Source organism: Ambystoma mexicanum, chromosome 9, assembly GCF_040938575.1.
Source record: "Ambystoma mexicanum isolate Mex_15411 chromosome 9, UKY_AmexF1_1, whole genome shotgun sequence".
NCBI classification, from domain to species: domain Eukaryota; kingdom Metazoa; phylum Chordata; class Amphibia; order Caudata; family Ambystomatidae; genus Ambystoma; species Ambystoma mexicanum.
Genome location: NC_090931.1, coordinates 1,237,554,264 through 1,237,578,249, shown reverse-complemented (window position 1 = coordinate 1,237,578,249; position 23,986 = coordinate 1,237,554,264).

The following is a 23,986-nucleotide window of genomic DNA, read 5'->3' as shown; positions in this document are numbered from 1 at the left end:
TTTCCGACTGTTTACGAGTGTTCAGAATTTCCCCTGTTAATAGTATATTCATTCTCGCTGTGAGAAAATGATTTCTTATTTTTGCGTTGGAAATTTTTCTAGGTATCTTGGAACTGTACATATTTTTTTATGAACTGTCAGGACGGTGTTCTTTGGTGTTAAAGATCTTGTTTTTTCTATTGTGTCTATCCAGTCTAATGTTTCCAACTTCCGTTTTATCTTCAGTGGGGTATTTACCAATATTTCCATGCTTGACTCTGTTCTCGATATTGCAATTTTTATTTTTTGGTCAAGGCTCTGTAGAATTTCAGATCTTAATTTGCTATGATGTTCATTGATATCCTCATATAATGAGACTTTTTTTAGGATTTATGATTTCTCTATAGAGGGATGTTAGTTTCCATTCTGCCAGACAGTTCAATGACTTCAAACCTAATTCAAAGCGTAGCTGTCTCCCTGATGTACTACATGGCAGATTTAAGGCTTTTTTTCCAAATTCTTCCTTCTATTTTATCCCAGTTGAAGTTCCATAGTTGTGCTTTGGCTTCTAATCCGTATAGCAGGACTGGAACTATTTTGCTCAGGTAATATTTTACCATTGGGACCACTGAGAATGTACAGAATCTATTCCTAATTTTGATCAGGTGAGGAATTAGCACATGTGCTTTGGTGATGATGTCTCTCTCAATTTTATAATTGGCTGGGCTTGCATAGATCTTATACCCCAGATATGTAAGATCTTCAACTTGAGGAATTCTTTGCCCATCCAGAACCCAGTGTTTGTATGATGTCTTTTTCTTGGGTGTTTAAGTACTAATATCCTTGATTTCTTAGGGTTTATTACCAACCCATTTTCCTTGGCGTATTTGTCCAGTCCGTCCAAGAGTCTTTGCAGGCCGATGGCAGTTCTGTCCAGCAGGATGATATCGTCCACATAGGCCAGCCAGAATATTTTTCTTCTATTTATAACTGGGCTCGCCAATGCGGACGAGAGCAAGTGGTCTCCTATATCTGCTAAGAACAAGTTGAAGAATATGGGTGCCCCCAAGCAACCCTGTCTTACCCCTCTTTCCACTGGAACTGCTTCGGAGAGGTGGCCGTTGTTGTCTAAACGTATTCTTACACTTGTTCCCCTGTGTAATTCCATTAGCATTGATAATAATGTCTCTGGTATTCCCTTTTTTCTGAGTTAGTGCCGTAGACTGGTTCTGTCAATTTGATCAAAGGCCTTGGAGAGGTCTATCCAGGCTCCAAATAAGGGTGTTCCTCCCTTAGCCATTTTTGTTTCACTGAGGATATTTAGTAAGGCTCCATTCAGAGCCCTTGACAGACCTTTTCTGAAGCCTGTTTGACATCTGGATAGCACCTCCTCCTGTTCTGTCCAGGTCGAGAGCTTATTCAACAGGATTCTCATGAATTCTTTACTATCAATGTCTAGGAGGGCGACATGCCTGTAGTTTGATGGATTTGCCCTATCGCCCTCCTTGAAGAATGGTATGATCAAGGCTGTTTTCCATGATGGAGGGAAGCTCTTTTGCTGTAATATCTCCTTAAAGAGGCTCCTCAGCAGCTTTGCCGAGAGTGTCGGATTTTCCCTGAGTACCTGACATGTAAGACCATTTGGCCCTGCCGCTCTTGATAATGAAGCTTTAGATATTATTTCCAAAATTTCATTCTCCTCAATTTGCAATTCTCAACCCTTGTCTAAGGGCGGGCAGGTTGGTTCCTTTAATGTCTTTCCAAAGCTCTTTGTGAGATATTCCACCCAGGTTTTTTCTGGGACCAAATTGCATAGTGTACTGCTAGAGTCCGATTCTAGCTCTCGTATCAATGACCAGAAGCTTCTCGACAATGAGGTTGAGACTAGTTTTAACATTTCCTCACCTTCTTTTTGATGGAGGAGATTTGTGGTTCTTTGTCCAAGCTTGATAATTTCACGTGATTATTTTCAGTTGCAGAGTGTATTCTTTGGTGTTCAATTTTTGGCTCTTCAGTTCTCTGATGGTTTTTCTCAGAGTTCTTTTCCTTTGTCTCATTTCTTCGTCAAAGCTATGGAGGTGTATGTGTTTTCCACTGTTTGATGGCATTTTTGGGGGGACAAGTGACCATAATATATTTACAAACTTGTCTGGTTTACTTATCTCTTGGGTCGTCTGTTCCGACATATTCTTCAGTTTTCTATTGAGGTTTCTCCCTCCTTGTCCATATTTTCTCAGTCTTATTTTGCCTTTTATTCCCATTATTTCTTGATTGTGAATTTGATTTGTGAAGCCGAAATCGTATATGATCGATAATTCCAATCTCGAGTGGTCACTTCCTCCTTCATTTCTTATTTTTAATTGTGATTTCCGGGTAAAAAGGCTCTGGCTGACAAAGATGTAATCCAAGACTGAGGCTGATTTGCCTATTTGCCATGTCATGTAAGGCTCTTCATCATCTTGATTTGCATTGTTCAACATTTTCAGGTCCCATGCCTTGGTGAATTCTAACCAAGATTTTCCTTTATTTGATAGAATCTGTTTACCTTCACCCCCCTGCTCCTTTTATGATATACATATTCTACGTTAAAGTCTCCTACTAGCAGAATGCCCAACTCTTGCCATTCTGTCATGATTTTCCCCATTAATTCTGCTAGCTTGACCTGAAAGGTTCGGATTTTGGTGGATGCCGGGTTCCAGTAAATATTTATCACGATGAGGGCGATTTCTTCTGGGTTAGTAGAGGAGTGGACTTTGCAGGCCAGGATCCCGCTTTCATCTTTCCATATTTGTGTGGCATATTTAAATGTACTATTTTTAATGGCGGTTATTAAACCTCCCACCGGCCTCCCTTTTGCCTTCTGGCTTGCCGGTAAACAAAAAGTTGTAAATCCCTCTATTTCTATTGGGTTTACCAGCCATGTTTCCTGGAAAGCCAATATGTCCATTTTCCCCAGTAGATAATCTTTTGTTTCTTTTGCCCTAAACGTGCTGGAGCCTCTTGTATTCCAGCTAACCACATTCCAGCTAACCAATGTGTAGTTTATTCAAGAACAGCTGTCTGTTCTTGAATAAACTAGACATTGGGCCTCATTCCGAGATTGGAGGTAGTCATGGCTCAATATGCCTCCAATAACGGGTCCGGCACCGGTATGGTTCAATGGGGACTTACCGGTGTAGTCTGACCTTTGCGGGACCGGTAAGTCCCCATTGAAAAGCCATTCCCCATTCCCATTTGATCCCCCTTAGGGCTCAATGGGAATGGGGAAGGCGTTAATAATGGTACTGCAATTTGCAGCACCGTTATTGGCTCTGATTTCCCTTAACGGGTCCCGGGACCCGCTAAGGGAACTCGTAGTAGGGCTGAATCTCCTTACCGGTGCCCGGTATCCCTTACCGCCCTACCCCGAATGAGGCCCATTGAATTTCATAAATGATTATTTACTAATTTATTTGAACACTTTGATTTAAATCTAAACCAAGCGCGATTATAGCTTGTGACACTTTTGTACTACACAAAATGTTTATGCCATGGCCACAAGGTGGGTCTTTATCTAAAGTTGTCTTGCAACATATGACAACATATTTGAATGCCACATACACGGGCAAAAAGCTGGACAAATGCCTAGCTATTTCAGAACTGTGGAAAATGTATGAAAAAGAGAAGGGAGAGGAGCCGCTAATACATTGGATACTTAATCCATGCACAGAGGGGGGTGAGACGCCTACCGCGCCACCAGCCCCATCTGAAACGAAAGTTGAAGAGAGTAAAGATGAGGGATTGTACCCGCTGAGCGAACTTAAAGCAGCTACGGGCTATAGCAAACCCACATATGAGTCACCTATGCAAAGTAGTGACGAAAATCAAGGGAAAGATAAGGACAAGGATATTACCTCCACAGTCCCAAGGGACAAGGGGAGACGCGATGATGAAAGAAGGGATCAAGCACACACAAGCGCATCTCTTGACAAAGAGAGAGAGGGGAAAAGATGGGAGGGAAACGAAGATAGAACTGATGAGATAGCATTTGCAAAAAGCGAACGGATGGGAGGACACATTTTATTAAAACGTGATGGTAAAGGCATTGATGACGTGAAACAAAAGGAAAGGATAGAGGATGCACAGAGAAAGGGAAAAGAGAAGGAGCTGAGAGATGAAAGAATAAGAAAGAAAGACAGACAAAGGCGAGAACAGCTATATCGCGAAGAGCAAGAAAGACAGCTTGGTCGCAAACGTAGAGCAGCAAATGATCATGACAGACAGGAACAGCAAAGATCAGAGGAAGAACAAAGAATATGAGAGAAAAGAATAAAGAGAAAAAGAGATGAGGAAATTCGAAGGGCAGATGAATGTAGAAATGAAAACAAAAATGAAATAGAAAGAGTAAGAGAATAGGCGAGGAAGCGCAGAGAATTCAATGACGATGCAGAAAGTAAGCGGAGACAGAGAGCATGCGTTCTTGAATATCTGGGGAGAGAGGTTCGAAAATCCGCTCCAGTAGTAGATTGGAAAGACATAAAAGAATTCTTTCCAGCGTACGATTCAAATATGGAAGATGACTTTGACACCAGAAGCATCGGAGAAATGATCGATAAAATATATGATGAAATAGGGCTGGAACAAACACCCCAAGGGGGGGCGAAGACGAGCGCCTGGAGAGCACCCAGCTCTACGACACTGAGGATGTCACCCGAAGTAGTGGGAATAGGGGAATAGGGAACTATCCCTGCATAGATAAGAAATCAGTAGGAACCAAGAAGATACAAGAAGTTGCATGAATTGGGGACAAGCAATGTCTGACTAGGAAAGGGAGGAGTGGGAGGAAAATGAGGAAGGGAGACGAGGCGAAAGGCTACTCCCAAGGGAAAAAGGAATAAGATCGTCAAACACTAGTGAGTCTGCACCAAGAGCATCAGCATCAGCCACACAGTTAGACCAGCATGAGGAAGTATCTCAAAGTCAGAGGGGGGGTGTCTTCAACCCCTACGTGGACAGACTTAGGTCCCTACCAGGCAGGCGACGATCGGAAACATTACCCCTGCCATAGATAGAAGACGCATGAGGGAAGAGAGATATAACTATGCATCCCAATTTCCGTTACGCGAGAAAGGGGGAGTAAGACCACAATATATTCCATGGCCACACATGGATTGAGAGCATTTGAAAAACAAGCTTCCAATGCTGACATCGGGAGCCGGAAAGTGGATACATGAGTTAGAAAAAATGACAGGAGGAAACACGCTAGCTATAAGGGATATCAAAGGTCTCCTAATCGCCATACTTGGTGAGAGAGCAGACGATGTGTCGGCACAAGCAGGCTACCCTGATTTAACCACAATTAATACCGCGCATGACAGAGCTCCATTTAACAATTGTAGAAACGGCAGTATGGAAAGCGCTACGAGTTCTATACCCAGACACTTCCGATATGGGAGCTATAATGACATGAAAAATGAAGGAGTCTGAGGATTTGTTAATTTACATACATAATTTTCAAGACGCATGGGTGCTCGAGACTCATGAATCTTGGGCAAATTCTATACCTGTGTTCAACCATATATTGTGCCAAGGGCTGCCAGAGCCAGTACAGAAACAGCTAAAAAAATTGGTAGGACTTGAGGGTAAGCATTGGCCAGAAATACAGCTGACCATCGCACACTATTGCAGATTGCTGCAAGAAAAGAATCGCAAAAAGGAAGCTGCACGAAAGGGGGAGGAAGCGAAATTGGTGCAGAAGAAATTGTCAAAATATGCTCTTGAAGGAGCCATGATAACTAGCGCAGCTGAATCGAGCATGCAGCAGGTGACCAAACCACAGCAGAATAGTCAGGGCAGTACTGGGTTTTATCCCAGGGGAAGAGGATTTATGGGAAGGGGATGGCAGAGCAATCAGGGAAGCTTTCAGAATAACCAAGGAGGTTTCCAGGTTATGCAAAATGGCAATCAAGATATGTCAAATGGACAAATGATCTGACCACTGCCAGTATGTTGGTTGTGTGGAATGACAGGTCACTTAGCGCACATGCAGAAACCAAGGAATGATGCAGATCTGCCAAGGGACAGGAGCAGGCATGGTGAATCCACCTGCAGTTTTGCACAGAATCACACGGTGCAACAACAATTGCCAGGAGTGCAACAAGGCGTGCAACCTCAGAATATGGGGAATTTTCCACAAGGACAATCCCAACAGGCACTGATGCAACTATCACAGACGATGAGCACAGGGCAGACCACGAACCCTGGAATGGGAAGTAACAATGGGAATGGGGGAAATCCACCAGCACACAGTGGGCCAAATTTGTATATGGACTAGGACAGCTCACTGGGAACCCTGATGTGTTCTATCTATCAGTGACACCAGATCCTCAAAGGGAACCTAGGGTGGATGTTGTTATAGGCGATAAAGTATATTCCTTCCTAGTTGACATGGGTGCAACACGCTCATGCACACGTGAAGGCAAGTTTTCCTTGTCGGGCGAGGCCATAAATATTCAGAGTTTTACAGGAGCTACAAGTCGTGTTCCCTTCACAAATGCACTTCCATTCTACATAGGAGAATGTGAAATAAATGTATCTTTACTATATTCACGTCAGATCCCAGTAAACATTTTGGGTTGAGATTTTATGACCAAGTTAAACATGACAATCTCGTTCACGGAGTAGGGCATAATATGTTCAACTCCAGGAATGCATTATTCAAATGTATGCAAAATTATCAGAGCATACGTGGGATACACAGCCATGATGGCTATACCGTTAGAGCCAGAAATATTCGCATATGGTATGTGTGTGCTTATGGCAGGACTGCCAGGCCTTGCAGACAGAATCATGTGAACCCCTGATGAATTCCTATAAAGACCAAGAATACCGATGCGCGAGGAAAAGGGACAAGTATTTCCCTTGATGATACACACAGCTGCAGTACAAGGGAGAATGGCCTTGATTGATGGGTATGATGACGAGGGCCGACAATGGTGCGCAGTTATTGTTATTGAAGAAGGATATCGATTGACTGACGTCACCGATGACGATCTTTTTGAAGAACAAGCAGATATGGGAGAGACAATGGTGGAAGTGAGTCTCACCTTTTGGGTAAAAATGCTCAAAAGAGAAGTGCCTCAGAGAATGATGTTGACACGAAACTGTCCTGAATATTTTGATGACGACATGGCCCAGGTGCCTGTCTCAGTATGGACTACAGGACCTTATGATGTAGGCCTCTTGAAGGGGATTGGAGAAGTGAAGATTAAAGTGAAACCAGGAGCAATTCTACGAAAAGCCCGACAATATACCATGTCCAGAGAGGCAGATGAGGGGATTTTTAAGACAATTTCCGCAATGATGGAGCAAGGCAGCTTAGTGACGTCAGAGTCGTCATGCAATACCGCGGTTTATCCGATCAAAAAATCAAAGGGAGGGTCTTGGCGTTTAATCCAAGATCTAAGGCCAATAAATGATATTGTTCAGGCCGAGTTCCCTCTAGTACCTAACCCGGCTACAATTCTATGTAATATACCCGTGGAGGGAAAATATTTCACGGCGATTGACTTGAACAATGCATTTTTCTCAATCCTGTTGCACCGTGACTCACAAGATCTGACGTCATTCACATTCAGACAAATGCTTCTGAAAAGCACGAGGCTACCCCGTGGGCATTGTGAGTCTCTATCAATTTTTAACAGAGACCTGCAGATGGTTTTGAGCAATATGGCACTAAAAAGTGTCATCCTGCAATATGTGGATGACATCTTAATTTGCAGTACAACAGAAGAACAATGCAGGCACGATTCTGTTCAGCTACTGACTATACTGGCTGAGAAAGGATATAAGGTTGACAAGGAGAAGTTACAATATTGTCGACAGGAAGTGCTGTACATAGGCCAGCTAATTTCACATGAGGGAAAGAGAGTGACCCCAGAAAGGGCTAAAGCCATACTGAACACAGCTAAGCCACACACGATAAAACAGATACAGAGCTTTTTAGGCCCATGCAACTATGTCAGAGCATGGATCTTCGACTGTAGCTCTTACACTAAGCCTTTACTTCAGGCCCTAAAGAAGGCCGAAGTAACGAAAGAAAAGATCAAATGGTCTGAGACCATGGAGAAAGGATTTGCTGAACTCAAAAAAGCCATTTGCACAGCACCAGTTCTAGGGATTCCCAATTATGCGAAGGAATTTTACCTGTTTTCAGACACGAATGGCAGCGCTATGATGGCAGTGTTCACACAAAGAACCACATTGGGGTAAAAGCCCCTGGCTTACTACAGTGAAAATTTGGACCCAGTAATGAGAGGTCATTTCCTGTGCAAACAAAGTTTAGCTGCCGCTGCGTTCACCATAGAGAAGGCTACAACCATTGTGATGGGATGCTCCATGACGTTGTACGTTGAGCACGCACTATTCGCCATCCTAGAGAAACCAAAGGGCATATTGACAACTCAGAGAGCTTCTGCTTATGAAGTAATCATATCAAATCCCTCGATTAAGGTAGTCCGATGTAAGACAGTGAACCCAGCCACGTTTATAGCAGAGCCAGTCACTGAAGGAGAGCCAATACATGACTCTGCAAATTATGAAGAATTCTATGATGAAATTCCCAGGGTGAAAGAAAATGCCTTGGCAGAAGGAGAGATCATCTTTATTGATGGTTCTTCGAGGATCGATCAAAGTGACGGACAAAGATATACAGGTGTTGCTTTGATGAAGCATACAGCAAATGGAGAATTTCGAGTACTTATTAGTGCGCGAATACCATCTCACTATTCAGCACAGGCTGCAGAATTATTAGCGTTGATACTCGCCATTGAGAATCACACAGACCAGGAATTAATGGCGTACAGTGACTCTGCTTATGTGACGTCAACAGTGCACGCAGGCCTAGTGCACTGGAAAAGGAGGGGCTACCTCCGAGCAGATGGCACACCAGTGCAGTACGCAGCCTTATTGGACAGGCTGATTAAGGCACTACAGCTCCCAGTGGGCATAGCGGTCGTGAAATGCACCGCCGACAAGAAAGGGACAGATTTTATCTCAGCCAGAAATCAAGCAGCAGACACAGAAGCCAAGCATATGGCATCCAAAAGTGAAATGATCATGGAAGAGGAAGTTATCCATGTCAACGAGCGACTGATGGTTGCATGAAATGCACCTAAAAGTTACAGTATTTTGGGGCAAACACAGCTAATGGAACTCCAAGGGGAGGCACCACAGGAAGAAAAGAGCCTTTGGAAACGTTGAGGGTGTTTTTTAAACCCCTCTGACAGCTTGTGGTGATAAGACAGCACTGGTAAACCAGTAATGCCTGTAGCCCTATTAAAAAGAGCGCTGGAGCAGTTGCATTATCCGGCACATATGACAAAAGAAAATTTAGCAGCAACACTTGCAGAAGACTGGTTCATACCGAATAACCCGAGCATGTTGCATTTTTTATAGTAAATTGTATAATATGCCAACAATTCACAGCTGGGCACACATTAAAAGTAATGAGAGGAGTCATCCCAAGGCCAAATGGGCCTTTTCAGCACTTGCATGTCGATTACATCGACATGATTCAAGTATGTAACGGGTAAAGATACTTAATTGTTGTGGTGTGTCCATTCTCAAGATGGATTGAGGCAGGTCCTTGTGCACACCCAGACTCTACCTGTGCGGCCAAATCTTTAGTGAGGGAAGTGTTCCCCAGGTGGGGGGTGTGTGAAGTCATGAGATCAGATAATGGAGCTCATTTTGCAAATGAGACATTTGAACAGATTAGGTTGCTGCTTGGTATGAAGCACAAGTTCTCGTTTGTGTATCATCCGAAAGGTAACGGATCCTGTGAGAAGCTCAACGGCTTATTAAAGGAAAGGATAGCCAAGTTGAAGCTTACTCTAAAGAAGGGATGGTTGCACTGCCTTCCTTTGGCATTGTATGCACTTAGGAACCAACCCGGTTCTGACTATCATCTTATGCCTCACGAGATAGCCACAGGAAGAAGAATGAGAACCCCATTGACACCCCGAGATAGAGCTAGATGTGATGCCCAATCAACAGGAGAAATTTTAGGGTCTGAAATGCAAAACTATCTGAACTGCATGACATCTTGCCTTACTGTAATTTCAGACCAGCTGCAGCGACGACGAAAGGGGTGCAGGGCAGCACGGAACACAGAAGGAGATACTACTACAGACGCATCTAAAGGACTTTGTATACCATCCATCTTCCCTGGAGACACCGCCCTTGTGAGAAACCATACAAGGAAAAAGTGGGACGAGCCAAGATTTAACGGTCCCTTCTCAGTGGAGGACTGTACTCCATCAGCAGAGAAACTACAAGACAGGGGGCCTTGGATTTTTCTCTGCGATATCAAACCCTACATCGGAGAAGGCCCCCTGCCTGCACCCCAATGAGAGGAATCATGGAACGACGGGGAAGAACCACAGCACGTGCAGACAAGATCCATGACGAGGAAAAAGGACGCATAACCAGCCAAACAAAGACAAAGAACTTTTTGCAAATTGTGCCTTAAATTGGACACTTCCTCTAAGCAAAAAAGGGAATAAGGACATAAAAACAGACACTCTATGCATCCTAGTTGCAGGGTGAAGAAGAAAATTGCACCTATAAGCCACAACATATCTGTTGACTTTAAACTTTGGACTGAGGCACCCTTAAGCCTTGATGAGAAAAGAATATGCCAAATTTTGACCGAGGACACTTACATTGGAAGCAAATACAGTATCCCAACTCATTCCACACCGAGACCCTATTAGGAATCACTTATGGTGTCCCACAGTAGTGACATCACAAAAGACGTGATCACTTATTTTAAGCTAGTGCTAAGATCATACCATTCATTGGTGGGAAGGCTCACCAGTGTCACTCACTTTCTTCAAGATCCTGAAAACGAAAAGATAATAAAGAGATTGCTTACTGTTATTGCCAAACTATTTCTCTTACTTCCTGAGTACAGTGAGAGAGAACCAAATGTCTCAAACACAGACGGAAATAAAATTGTGATCTTAGTTGCACTCCACACGAATGGAGAGTGCAGACTTTGTTTACATCAAAGAGAAAGCATACAATCCTGAAAAACTCAGCAAGACAGGACGGATGTCCCTGTCACTCGAAGACAGCAGGTTAGTTCACAATGTCCTTTTTCATCTAGTCACTGACTTTCCAGAGCTAGTGGGGAGACTGATCGACGTTGACGTCCTCACATTCATCAGAGACCCAGCTCATGTTGCACAGATGGGCATGCTCTTGCATGGAATCGTACTAGAAATAGAACTCTCGAACCATCAGCAGAACTATCTGAGGAGATACTAAAAGTCTTCCGCCGAGGGACAGATTGAGGAAGCAGTGTCAAGGACTTCACTTATTGCATTTGTTGTTATTTTGTCCTTACTCTTCATATTGATCAGCATACAATATGTCCTCAGGACTGAAGCAAATCCGAGGAGTGGACTGGGACCTTCACTTACTTTGAACATGCACAGTAAAAAGATGTACTGAGGTGTTATTTGATTTGATTTTTTCCCATAGTTAGCAAAGGAACTGTATCCTGAAATAAGAGACAATTCATCACCCACAAGAGGGGGCACACTTGTGGAGCACCTAACACTCTTAAACATAGAACCCGAAAGACACACTTGTTTAAAGGACTACGATAAAAATTGACATTTGGCGAATGATCGAGATGGGGATCCAGAGCAGCAATCTGGTTCTCCCACGGGAGGAGAGATGACCACGTTTCTCTGGAAGTAAATGCTGCTGTCTGACTTACAGGGGCATAATGTGTTTGTGTATCATATTCCTCATTATTTTACTGTCATTAACAATCTGAACTGCATTTTTTATTGGTGCACAAATCGTTCCAAATCCAGTGCACCCACCTAATGATGCACGCATGAAACCCACAAAAGCACCCAGCCCTTACATAGTCATTCCAGTCCATAGGAGATCTGATGGAGGAATAAATGAACTTGAAATGGATGTGATTAACAATGACACACACACACGTGTGGTAACAACCAAAAAGTAAAGCCGGAGACCGGGTTGGCAAAGAATGAATGAAGAAAGGTTACTGACAACCACACACATGCAAACACTGAATGCACACGAAATAGGCCTAGTGTAAATGACTGCAGAACCACAACCCAAAACAGTAGAAAAGAAGAGACTGCTTGCCATAAGAAATTCCACAGCAGAGGGTATGGAAAAACAAGGAGAAGCTGCCACGTCCGAAACTCTTAAGAAAACAAGAGCTAACTCGGAGAAGCTCTCTGCACGAACACAACTGATAATAGACTCATTATGGCCGTTCATAGCCAAAGCAAGGAAAATACAAGAGGAACTGAAGAATAAAACCGCAGAGAATGTATTGCCAAACATATATGTTCCAACACAGGGGACAAGTACCAGTTCCACAGTACAACCATATACTAGACCAATGCCAGAATGGATATGAATATTTTTAGCCCGACAGAAAAGGATGTATGAAGAAAGGGAAAGAGCTGCCAGACTCTTATCCACTCAAATGGCGCAGATGAGGAAGCCTGCACCGTGGACCGGGATACCTGAGAATCCTCCAGCAAGAAAAATCCATCCAGATGCATTCAGGGATGTAGTTATAGCCAACTACAGGAAAACACTAAGAATCAAAAGAAACATGCATGGATATGACAATGAACTAAACGACTACCTGGATAGCACAGCACATCTGGGAAACAACATTTGGTACCAGCACATGAAGGAAGTTGTAAGATGAAATTCAGAAGGGGAGTGCTTTGTTTGTGCATTCCTACCATACAGCATGGGGAAGTCCAAGATCTTCGTAGCTGTACAAATTGATGTCCAGACAGCACACTGTCTTTCACACGTAGCCATGTGCAAAACTAGAGGCCAGCTTATGGGAAGTGACGTGTCCCTAATATGGGCAACTGAAACAGCCTATCCCGATGAAGATGATTATGTTCAAGACATTTAGACCAGAAACAGAGCTCATACTAGGAATCATGTGATCAGGTATGAGAAGCCTGGAGATAAAGGAGCAGGAATAAGTAGGGAAGGGAACCCGAGACTAAGGGCCTCATTACACGGAAGGCAGTAAGGGTTAACGGTGACCGGTAAGGGTACCGGTGACCGTTAACCCTTACCGCCTTACTACGAGGTCCTTTTGCGGGAACCGACCTTAACGGCTGGTGTAGAACAGCCGTTAAAGTTGGGACCCGCAAAGGGACCTTGGTGCTTATTACGGTACCGCAATTTGCGGTACCGTAATTAGCTCGTTCCCCATTCCCATTATGCCCTATTGGGCAAAAATGGGAATGGGGAAGGGCCATGGAGGAAGGGGGAATTACCGCCCCGCCAACCTTGGAATGGGGTGGTAATTCCCCTTTCCTCCATGGTGGTACCGGTATGGTACCGGCGGCAACCATGGTGCTAATAGCACCATGGTTTACCGCATACCGTGTAATGAGGCCCTAAATGTCCAAGGAAAGACTTCAGAGGAAGCTCAAAAGTGGAAAAACAGAGCCCAAATGCAGATTTGGGGAACAGTGCTTTCACCAGACGGATGGGAGAAAGGAGTAGTGATATGCCGAGCATGGATGGTTTTTGGTCACTACGAACCTACCATCAACATAGTGCCAAATGGATGCAAGCCATTAAGGCCAAAACTTGCAAAACTATTGACATGGGTCGAAGACAGAGGAGGACCCTTACAGATAGTGCCACTAGAAAGCCCCAAATTCTGCTTCAGGAATAATGGCACTAGAAAGATGGGAGGGAATAAGAACTGTGGACGAGTTTTTGATGCTCCAGGAATGGTTCCTGGAACTGCAGTAATTATGGATCATTATTGGGCATGCAGATCCAAGGCATACATCAGATTGCCAAGAGACTGGGGAGGTATGTGCACAATAAAGCATTAGTGATCCCGAAAAGTGACCTGAATATTGACAGTTTCCCGAAAGCAGATGTTCACCTGAGGAAGAAGAGATCTGTGGAACTGATAACTCGAATGAAGAGAGAGAATTACTTCTCTGCTAAATCAGAAGAAGCCTTTCATGCAATCCCACATGAACATAGGCTATTCAGCCTCACCTCATAAGTGTACACAACGATCTTCATGCCAAGAATCCAAGTTGGAGTAAATACTAAATGGTTGCAGATCACCAGATGGGAGTTACTGCAGACCATCAACACGACCATAAAAGGATTCAATGCGATCAAGGAAGAGTTAAGAGCCATCCCACTGATGACTCTCCAGAACAGATATGTCCTTGACATGATCACAGCTATGGATGGAGGAGTTTGTGCAAAAATAGGAGAATCATGTTGCACATTTATACCTTCTCACAATGAGGAGAATGGAACCCTAACAGAAACCATAAGTATGCTGACAAACCTGCAGAACCAGATGATTGATGAAACTGACGAAATTGATGATGATAGCTGGTTTGGATCACTGTTCTCATGGTTCCCACAATGGATGGCGGATGCATTCAAGTTCTTGAGAGCCCTGTTAGTGATGATATTGCTAGGATTTTGTGTTATCAAGATAACAATCTCTCAGTGCCAGAAGACTGCAAAGAAAGCCATAGGGATGAAGATCATGATTGATGTAAAGCCAGGATGGAAGCCCAAAGACCTGACTGATGAAGAAATAAGAGACTTTGTGAAGGCCAGTATTCATGAACCAGAAGGGACAAAGATTCTCCATCCAGGAAGCACAGAAATTATGTGGGAAGATGGGTTTACTGCAGCCCAAATGGACAATGTCAACTAATGACGTAGAATACAGCCAAACACATAAGAACAGCAGGAAGCCTGAAAGGAGTAATAAAAATAAGGCCTGCAAAGAGACACTTCTTCAAACCATCATGTATAGACCCAGAAGATGAATATGGAATGAACCCAGGCGATGGAGTGAAGATAAATACAGAAGAACTGAGTAAGATGAATCTAAAAACGGAGGTAAAAGTGGTCGATGAATCGCCCAGAGGAGGGAGTTTAGAGGAGGTCCCAAATAAAGCCTGCACTCCAGTCGCCCATTTTGAAGTACCAGGAATGTTCACACCAAAATATGTGACGTATGATGAGCAAATAAACCAGCAGAGAGTGGCAGTAGGGCTCTGGGCAGTACCTATCAGATGAGCAACTCCTATTGATGTACCGATACCCAGAAAACCATGGACAGTAAGGTATCCATTAAGAAAACCCTACCAGCAAATGAGACGAAATGAAGATCACCTAAGTACTGTCCCGAAAGAAACCAAAAAACTCTTAATGGAAGACGAATGGTGATGTCACGGGGACCCGGACAGACTCACAGATAGAAGAAATGATGACCCGAGAATAACACAAAGAGATGAAGCACCATGAATAAAGATATTGTGAAGCTAAAGTGTAAGAACGATGTTGAAATGCAAAAAAGTTCAAGCTGTAAACAAGATGAAGATATTCAACCAGTTTACACCTGTAAATATGCTTGGAACCGCAAGAAAGCTAAGAAAACAGTACGGCTTGCTATGCTAAGTAGAAGGATAGTGCGGCAAGCGCCATTATACATAAATCTTCCTCAAACAAAGTACGTTAGTATAAGTATATTCCACTTTGCAAACAATGCAGAATCAACTCAGGTTACTAAAGCCCGAATGAGCAGAGATTCATATTCTAACAAAACGGGAAGAGACGACTGAATCGAAACTCGGCAGATGGAACTTGTGCCAGGAGAGCCAAGGTCATACCAATAGAAGGAACGAACAGTAGCTACATATAATTGAAACTTAAGAAGAGAATATCCTGTCTCTGAAAGGTCACGATAAGGAGGCGTAGGCAGGCGGCAAGCTAAATAAGAATCAAATGCAGAAATTGAAAGAAACTAGACAAATTCACGGTGTGGGAAGCACGTGAGCAGCCGAGCAAGAAGAAGCATGGGTTCACACCTACGCTTGGCATCCACCCAGGCAGAGATATCAGAACTTTTCTAGACAGAAGATGCAGTTTTGAGGCCATCGACAGCGAAATAATTGACAAATAGTTGCTGAAGCGATGATTGATTGCAACCTTAATTGGAGAAAGGCCAGGTAACTAGGGGACACCCCGCACCTGGCCGACCGTTCTGCGTGCTGCTAAGCGAAGTGGAAGAATATGCATGGGGTTGGTGCCAACCCAATCACAATGGACAAAATAATCTGAGGGTCCTATAGTTAGTGGAACCAATGGGACATCATACTTTTAGTGATGTCTACAGTAGTCATTTCTGAAGGAAGTGCTTAGCTGCCCACCTGACAGTGTTTACCCAATTCCCTCACTCCATTACCATATAAAGATATAGTACCTATATTAAAGTTACCTTTTCCTAACCAATAGAATTGCATGTTAACTTTTGAGTGTTACACGTCAATTATGACGAGTTTTGAGTATAAATGTTCCAACTTGTATGAAGTCTGTTGGAGTTGAAGTGAGAAGGACGATCGCATCACTGCTGATTGCATGACTCCCTGTTTTTTGTACTTGTCATTAAATGGACTCCCTTTGCCAAACCATTGAGTTGTCCTTATTGATTGGTGTTGGAGTAATAAATCTGCACCCCCATCCATCTCAAGGGTGCAGCTATCTCGTCTTAAAGTACTTTGCAGCAAACCTCGGCTCTATGGGCCAGCCGGGGTTCTCTGGAGTACACTGCGTACGTTGCAAGCAGTGTTCTCTTCCGTGCTTTGGCTCTTTCAGATCACAACATTGGGATTTCCCAAGGTAAGAGATGCCTGGCCAGATGCTGGCTCACCCCTCTGTAGCTAAAAAACCTACCTGCTGATTACACACGGCGAACCATACATTGATCTTGGTGATGTGCATTATTTGCAGGACGTCTTCCTGCCATTTTGCAGCATCCTCCTGCCCATGTGGATTCCAGATATCCGTGCCGATTAGCTCCAACTGCAGGTAGGCAGACATTGGGCCTCATTATGACCCTGCCGTTCCGGAAACAACGGTGGTGGTAAATCCACCACCACCGTTGTTTCCGGACCGGCTGATTATGAGTTCTGCAGGTGGAAGGTGTCACTCCCGCCAGGTCTGACCTGGCGGGAGTAACACCACCCCCCTGCAGGCAGAAATGGAAACACTGGCTCCGTCATAGACAGAAGCGGTGTTTCCATTGTCCCCATCCCCATGGAGTCCTTTGGGACTCCATGGGAATGGGGATTTATGGAATTCCGCCTCCAGAATTACCGGGTCACCAGGGTTGTAATGCCCCGGTGATTCCGGCAATCACAGAGGCGGAATGGTATTTCGGGTCTGGCGGCAGCCTGCCGGATTTTCCGGCACGGCTACTGCTGGACTCGTAATGATGCCCATATTCTTTTTGTGGCCTCCATCTAGCCTCCTTGTCACAGGGTGCCGGGCATCATTGATTCCTTTTAGCTCTTCCTCCTTCCTGCACCCCCTTTCCCTTCACCATCCACGGGCCCCAGTGTATACGCGATGCCACACACTTAGTGGCCTTGCATATTGATATGCACCGCATGATTCGGGAATTCATTGCCATTACACAAGACAATGAGCATTAAATAGCTGGTCTTTAGTTAACAAATATGTTGTTTTAGCACAAGCTATACTTATGCCTACTCTGCTATGTTGTTTGTGTCTCCCTACAGGGGACGAAGCAGCTCGTCTATGCTGCCTCATTCTGAGACACGCCGGAAGATGTATTTGACCACACTTACAAATTATCCGTCCTGAAGATGGTCTAACCGAAAGTGCACCATCAAAACCAGTCGACCTATCTGGTTGTGGTTCCACCACAACCAACTAGATACTCCCCAAATGTACAGGGGGTACATTCTAGCTAACTACACTAACATGCTGTGAGCTTTTTAAGTTTGTCCCATCCTTATGGGCATCATCTTTTAAATTTTTTTACTTGTTTTTGCATGCAACCACCGACATGTGTCAATTAGTAGGCCTTAGGGTGAATAAAAATACAGATGAAATTCCCATGGCACCACTAACCACATGCTAGCTTTTCAGCTTTTTCTCTATGAGATCTAATCACAAAACTTGCAGTGAATCTTTTTAGGTGGTTGTTGCCTGGATATTGCTGTTTCTGCTGAAATTAAGACAACATTCATCCATTCGCACACATTGATTAGAGATAGGGACAGTGGCCCTCATTACAACTGAGGTGCTAAGTGCACCAACTTTACCACCATGGTGTAAACTACGTTTACACCATGGTGGATGGCGGATTTACCGCCCCATTACAAGGTGAGTGGGGCGGTAAATCCCCATTTCCCATTTTCCCTTCCCCATTCCCATTTTTGCCCCATAGGGCATAATGGGAGTGGGGAAGGCGCTAATTATGGCACCGTAAATTACGGTGCCATAATTAGCACCAAGGTGCCTTAGCACCATGGAACTTAACGCCTGCAAAAAGCAGGCGTTAAGGTGGGAATCAGGCGTTAAGGGTTAACGGTGGCGTTAACCCTTAACGCCTGAGTTGTAATGAGGGCCAGTCTCTTTTACCTATCCCTCTTAGATAGGCGTTGCATCACTCGCCATCTAGGGACAGGCACCCCCGCTAGGGCTAGGGTGTTCTTCCTTAGGGCCAGATAGCCCATTGCCTTGCCCCATGTGTTTCGCTCAGTGTCTTGACAGTCATTTGTTTTGATTTTGGTTATGCTTTTTTCTCCCAAAGAACCGTTTATGTTGTGTACCTCAACCTTATTGGGCATCATCAGTGAGGAGTAGTTTGGGTCTCTAGTTCCAGCAGGCTTGGGGCCCACGTCTATATTGACCAGAGCAAGAACATGCTTTTACAATGGTAATGCTGGAATATAGTGGGCACAGGCAGCATGTATATATTTTTATAGTGTAATATTGCCATATATTATTGTGGACTGGCAATAGGGAAATTTGCTTTAAAGGGAATGTTGGCATATCGGGCCTCATTACAAGTTTGGAGGTATTCCAGCAGTAAATCCACAGAAATACCACCAAACTCATTGGGCCTCATCACAAGGTTGGCGCTCCGGTAATAACGGCACCAGTAAGGCAATACTGGCATCCATTACCGGGCCGGTGCATCATGACCCTAGATGCCGGTGCTACCGGCATCGTTAAGGACCCGCTGTGGCCGTGCACCACCGTACCGGCATGCGGGCACACGCACGGATGGGGAGGCCGTAATACCGGCATCCTGCAAAGAAGGGGACACCACGAGTCGCACAGAGAAGTACATACCGGAACTGAGATGCCGGTAAGAAGGGCCACCATGATGCCGGCAATACCGGCATCGCGGACCACCCGTAAACAGCAAACTGCTGTGTAACCAAGTGCCACAGGTACACACAATCAGCACAGGTGGAGGCAGTGGAGTCAGGGTCAGCACAAAAGGAGCACACCCACACACCACACCCCCTTCCAAGCCAAAATGCTACAACTTGTACTTGCCATACTGGGCCTGGATGACATGCCTGTACTGCTACTCCTTGAGCAGGCAGTACAACAGGAAACACAGAGGAGACGCAGGAGGAGAAGGAGGGTGAGACATGTCCAGCAAATCCCACCAGTGCAGGTAGTTGCTCCCCGCAGACAGCCAACAATTCCACGTGTAAGGGCCAATCCATTTGACTTAACCCCAGCACAGATCCACACCCTGTACCGGCTGGACAGAGACACCATCCCCAACATAGTGGCATTAATACAGGATGACTTGGTCAGCCTGATCAACATACGCACAGCCATCTCCCCTTTGCTGAAGGTGGCATATGTGCTCCACTTCCTGGCCACAGGCACTTACCAACACACAGTGGGCCAAATGCATGGCATGTCGCAATCATGCTTCTCTGTTGCGTTAAACCAAGACCTGGATGCACTACTGAAGCATGCAAGTGCCTAAATATCTGTACCAAGGACACCACAGGAGGCAAATGACACCAAAATAGCATTCCATGCACTGGAAGGCATGCCCAATGTAATTGGTGCCCTCGACTCCACCCATGTAGTGTCGGTAGTCCCACATGCCGTGGAGGGGTGGACCGCAATCGGAAGCTATACCATTCCATCAATGTGCAGATGGTGTGTGATGCCAGCCAAATGATAACACATTGCTGTGCCAGATACCCAGGATCCACGCATGATGCCATGGTGCTGCGGAACTCCTCACTAACCCGGTACATGGTAGGAGACGTTGTACGAAGTGGCTGGCTGTTGGGTGAGTCTGCTCCCTGGGCCATGGGAGGAGAGGGATGGGGGGACTACATGCATATGCAAGGTAAATGCACCCTGGGCCATGGGAGGAGAGGGATGGACGGGCTAAATGCATATGCAAGGTAAATGCCCCCTGGGCCATGGGAGGAGAGGGATGGGGGGAGCTACATGCATATGCAAGGTAAATGCCTCCTGGGCCATGGGAGGAGAGGGATGGGGGGGAATGGAAGTTTCTTGAGTCATACGCCGACACACAGCCCTCACATGTGCAAACAAAATGCCCCTAGCCAAGACATACATTGGGGGGCCTGGTGATTTCAAAGCCTAGGACCCTAGGTCGTGTATGTCACCCAAGGCTGCCTCCATGGATTGGCATGCACTGTACAGGGCTGACAGTCATGTGAATGTGGCTGCCATTGAGGAGTTTGTGCATATGAACTTGAATGATGTACAGGCTGAGCCCACTTGTCAACTGAGCCTCATCCTTACACATACCTCCTTCTGCTCCCATGTAGGTGATGCTGGATATCCTCTGAAGGCGTGGCTACTCACCCCTGTCAGGAACCCGCAGAACAGGCACGAGGAGGACTTCAATCGTGCACCTACACGTACGTGTGTGGTCATTGAGCAGACGTTTGGCCTTTTGAAGGCACTGTTTTGCTGCATCAGCAGGTCGGGAGGGGCACTCATATACGGGCCTGAGAAGGTGGGCAAGATCATCACGGCATGTGCAATGCTGCATAACATGTGCATCCGGTGGAACATACCCCTGCCACCTGACGTGGAGCTGCCACCACCTGGTGAAGTCGAAGGAGAGGAAGGAGTAGATGTAGGACATAGGCCAGGACGCGAAACACGTGAGGGTCGCGCAGTGCGGCAAATGGTCATAGAGTAGTCATTCTGATGTACTTTGATGCAGAGGGTGCCATGTGTTGGGAACTGTGGGCACTGGGTGTGTGGGCATATGTGCACAGTTCACCGTGAAGCAATAAATTGACAAACAACAAATCAGCAATGTCCACTCATGTGATGTTTGCTACACAACAGGTGTTTTTGTGAGATATTTTGTACAACATAATTCAACAACCCACACCCCCACCACCCTTCCACCTCCCCCCACCCTACTCCCACACCCCCACCACCCCTCCACCTCCCCCCACCCTACTGACCCACCCCCACCACCCCTCCACCTCCCCCCCACCCTACTCCCATGCCCCCCAACACCCCCGGTACTGAACACTACACCCACCACCACCCTCCACCCACCCCCTAACACCCAAAGTCAACTATGGCACGACATGTGTCTGGATGTATACCCAAAGAGATTCTGCAGGGTGGCCCTGCTACTGTGGATCCCCCTTCGGAGGTGGGGGTTGGATTTCTGAGCGCCGCAAACTTCACAGGGACATGAACACGGGGCTGGTCTTCCTCGAACTCGCTGGCATGGTTGATGCAGATGAGCCAGATGGTTGTGAGCCCAGAGGCAGGGTTTGCCGCTGCTCCATGCTGTCAGCAATCCTGGTGAGGATCTGACCCAAGGCATTTAAGCCATCGCGCACTTGCTGTGCACTTGAGTTGATGGCCTGGATTACGGCCGCAGTGCTGTCCTGGATCATACGGCGTGTTGTCTCCCCTTCAGCAAGGTACTGCTGCACATTGCCTTGCATCGCCTCCTACCGGGCCTCCATCCTGGACAGACGTCCCTCAAAGTCCCATATGGCAGTGTGGGTCGTGGGTCATGGGTGGTGGGTGATGTGGTGGCACTGCATGAATCATGGGGCTGTGCATTGCCAGAGTCCACTCTCCATGGCTGCCCTGGTCGGATGAGTCCCGCCGAGGTGTGTCCTGTGGGGTGACCTGCGGGCTTGGTGTGTGAACTACAGGCTCTGAGTGGACAAGTCCTGCATCGCCCTCATTGTCCGGGCCAGCTTCCTCATCAACACTATGCTGTGCCGATGCAGCCATCTCCCCAATTGTGCTGGCAGTAGCAAACTGTGTGCCATCGTCCATGCCTGTTGTGTCCTCAGCCTGTGTGGATAGTGTGTCCAGGTGTGCAGGGGCAGATGTCTGCTCGTCCTGTGTGGGTGTCTATGTGGCTGTTATGGCACTGGTTGTTGACCCGCGTGCCGCTTGGCCCATCCTTGGTCCACTTGAAGTTGATGGTCCTGTGCCATCACCTTGCCTCCTTGGCCTTTTGGCTGCTATTGTGCATTGTGCACTCCCATGTGCTTCAACACTGTCTACATCCATACCTGTGGGGGACAGAGAGTGGCAGGGCATCAGTGATGGTGGTGCTTGCATTAGTCTTTGAGCATGTGGCACCATGTGATCAGTTGCATGCCTGGCTTTGTGGCGGACTGTGTACATGCAAGGTTGGAGGGTGCATTTTGAAATCGTACAGGTGTTCGCATGTACACCATGTTGGCTGCTGTTGGGCCTTGATGTGTGTTGGGAGTGTCGCCCTGGGTGACACGTGCACGTCATCTGTGTGTCGGGTGTGTATTCGTGTATGGGCGCAGCATGCATTGGGATAGGATAGTGGTGGACCCACCATGTGTGTATGGATATGTGTAGGTGTGCATGATGGGCCATGTATCGGCTAGCGTTGCTGCCACATTTGGAGGACAATGAAATTGATTAGTTGTCGCGTATTTGTAGGGACACTCACCTTCATCTGCCAATGTTGGCACGCCAAACTCTGCTCCACCGACTCCTTCGATTGACTCCACATCTATGACTGAGCTACAGGTCTCCTCCCATCTGGCCAATTTCATTGGTGAGTGTGATCCTCCTCCTGTTGCCAGCCCCTGGCTCCGATTGGCCGACAAGATGTTCCGGACTCTCAGCCTGAGGTCATCCCACTGTTTTTTACAATCGCGCACTGTGCGTGCGGTGGTGCCGACTGCACTTACTTTCTGGGCTACTTCTTCCCAGATGGTCTTCTTCTTCAGCTGGGCTGGAAGCTTGAGGTTGTTGCAGAACACCACCTCAGCATTCGCCACTAGGGTGTCGGCTAACATGTTCAGCTCATCGTCCGTGAACCGTGGTTTGTGCAGGCGGGCAGCGCCTTTCTGGGTGGCCTTCGACATGTTGTCCGTGGAGGCCTAGGAGTTGTGGTGGTGAAGGTCCAGTATGTGGAGCATGGCAATGGGTTGTGATTTTGAAGATGGCCGCCATGGCATTTCCCTTTCCGGCGCGATGACGTTACTTCCGGGTCCGGTAATGACGGGCCCGTTATTAGCACTATGTTAATACCGGTACCGCTATTTAGGGGTTGCCGAGGGCGGAAGCGTTATGTGTGTATTCGTCGATGCCATTATCTGGGGGTTTGAGGGTCGTTACCGGCATGCCGGTACGGCCATTACCGGCATGTAGGGGTGCGCGTGCTCGCTCACTCTTAATCGCCCGCTATTTGCGGGTTGGAGCCAAGACGGACATGTTATTAACGTCATGCCGGTACGGGCTGATTTTTACCACCAACCTCGTGATGAGGTCCATTTACTGTTAATGCCACTTGGTCTTGGACTCCATGGGGGTTTTTCACAGATTTACCACTGGTGAATTTACTGCGTGCTAAATCTGCTGATTTTTTGCTGTGAAGTCAGAAACGTCTTCATAGGAGGGCGGCCCCCACATGGCTGACTGATACAAAGACTTCAGTGACCATTATTCTTTAAATATAAATAACACCCCTCAATGCATTTTGTGACACATTGTCGAGGTTAAGAAACGTACTGCCCTATTGTTTTTGACAAGTATATTGTTCTCTGATCAGTGAATCCTGTAATGCTTTCTGTGTTCACTCTGG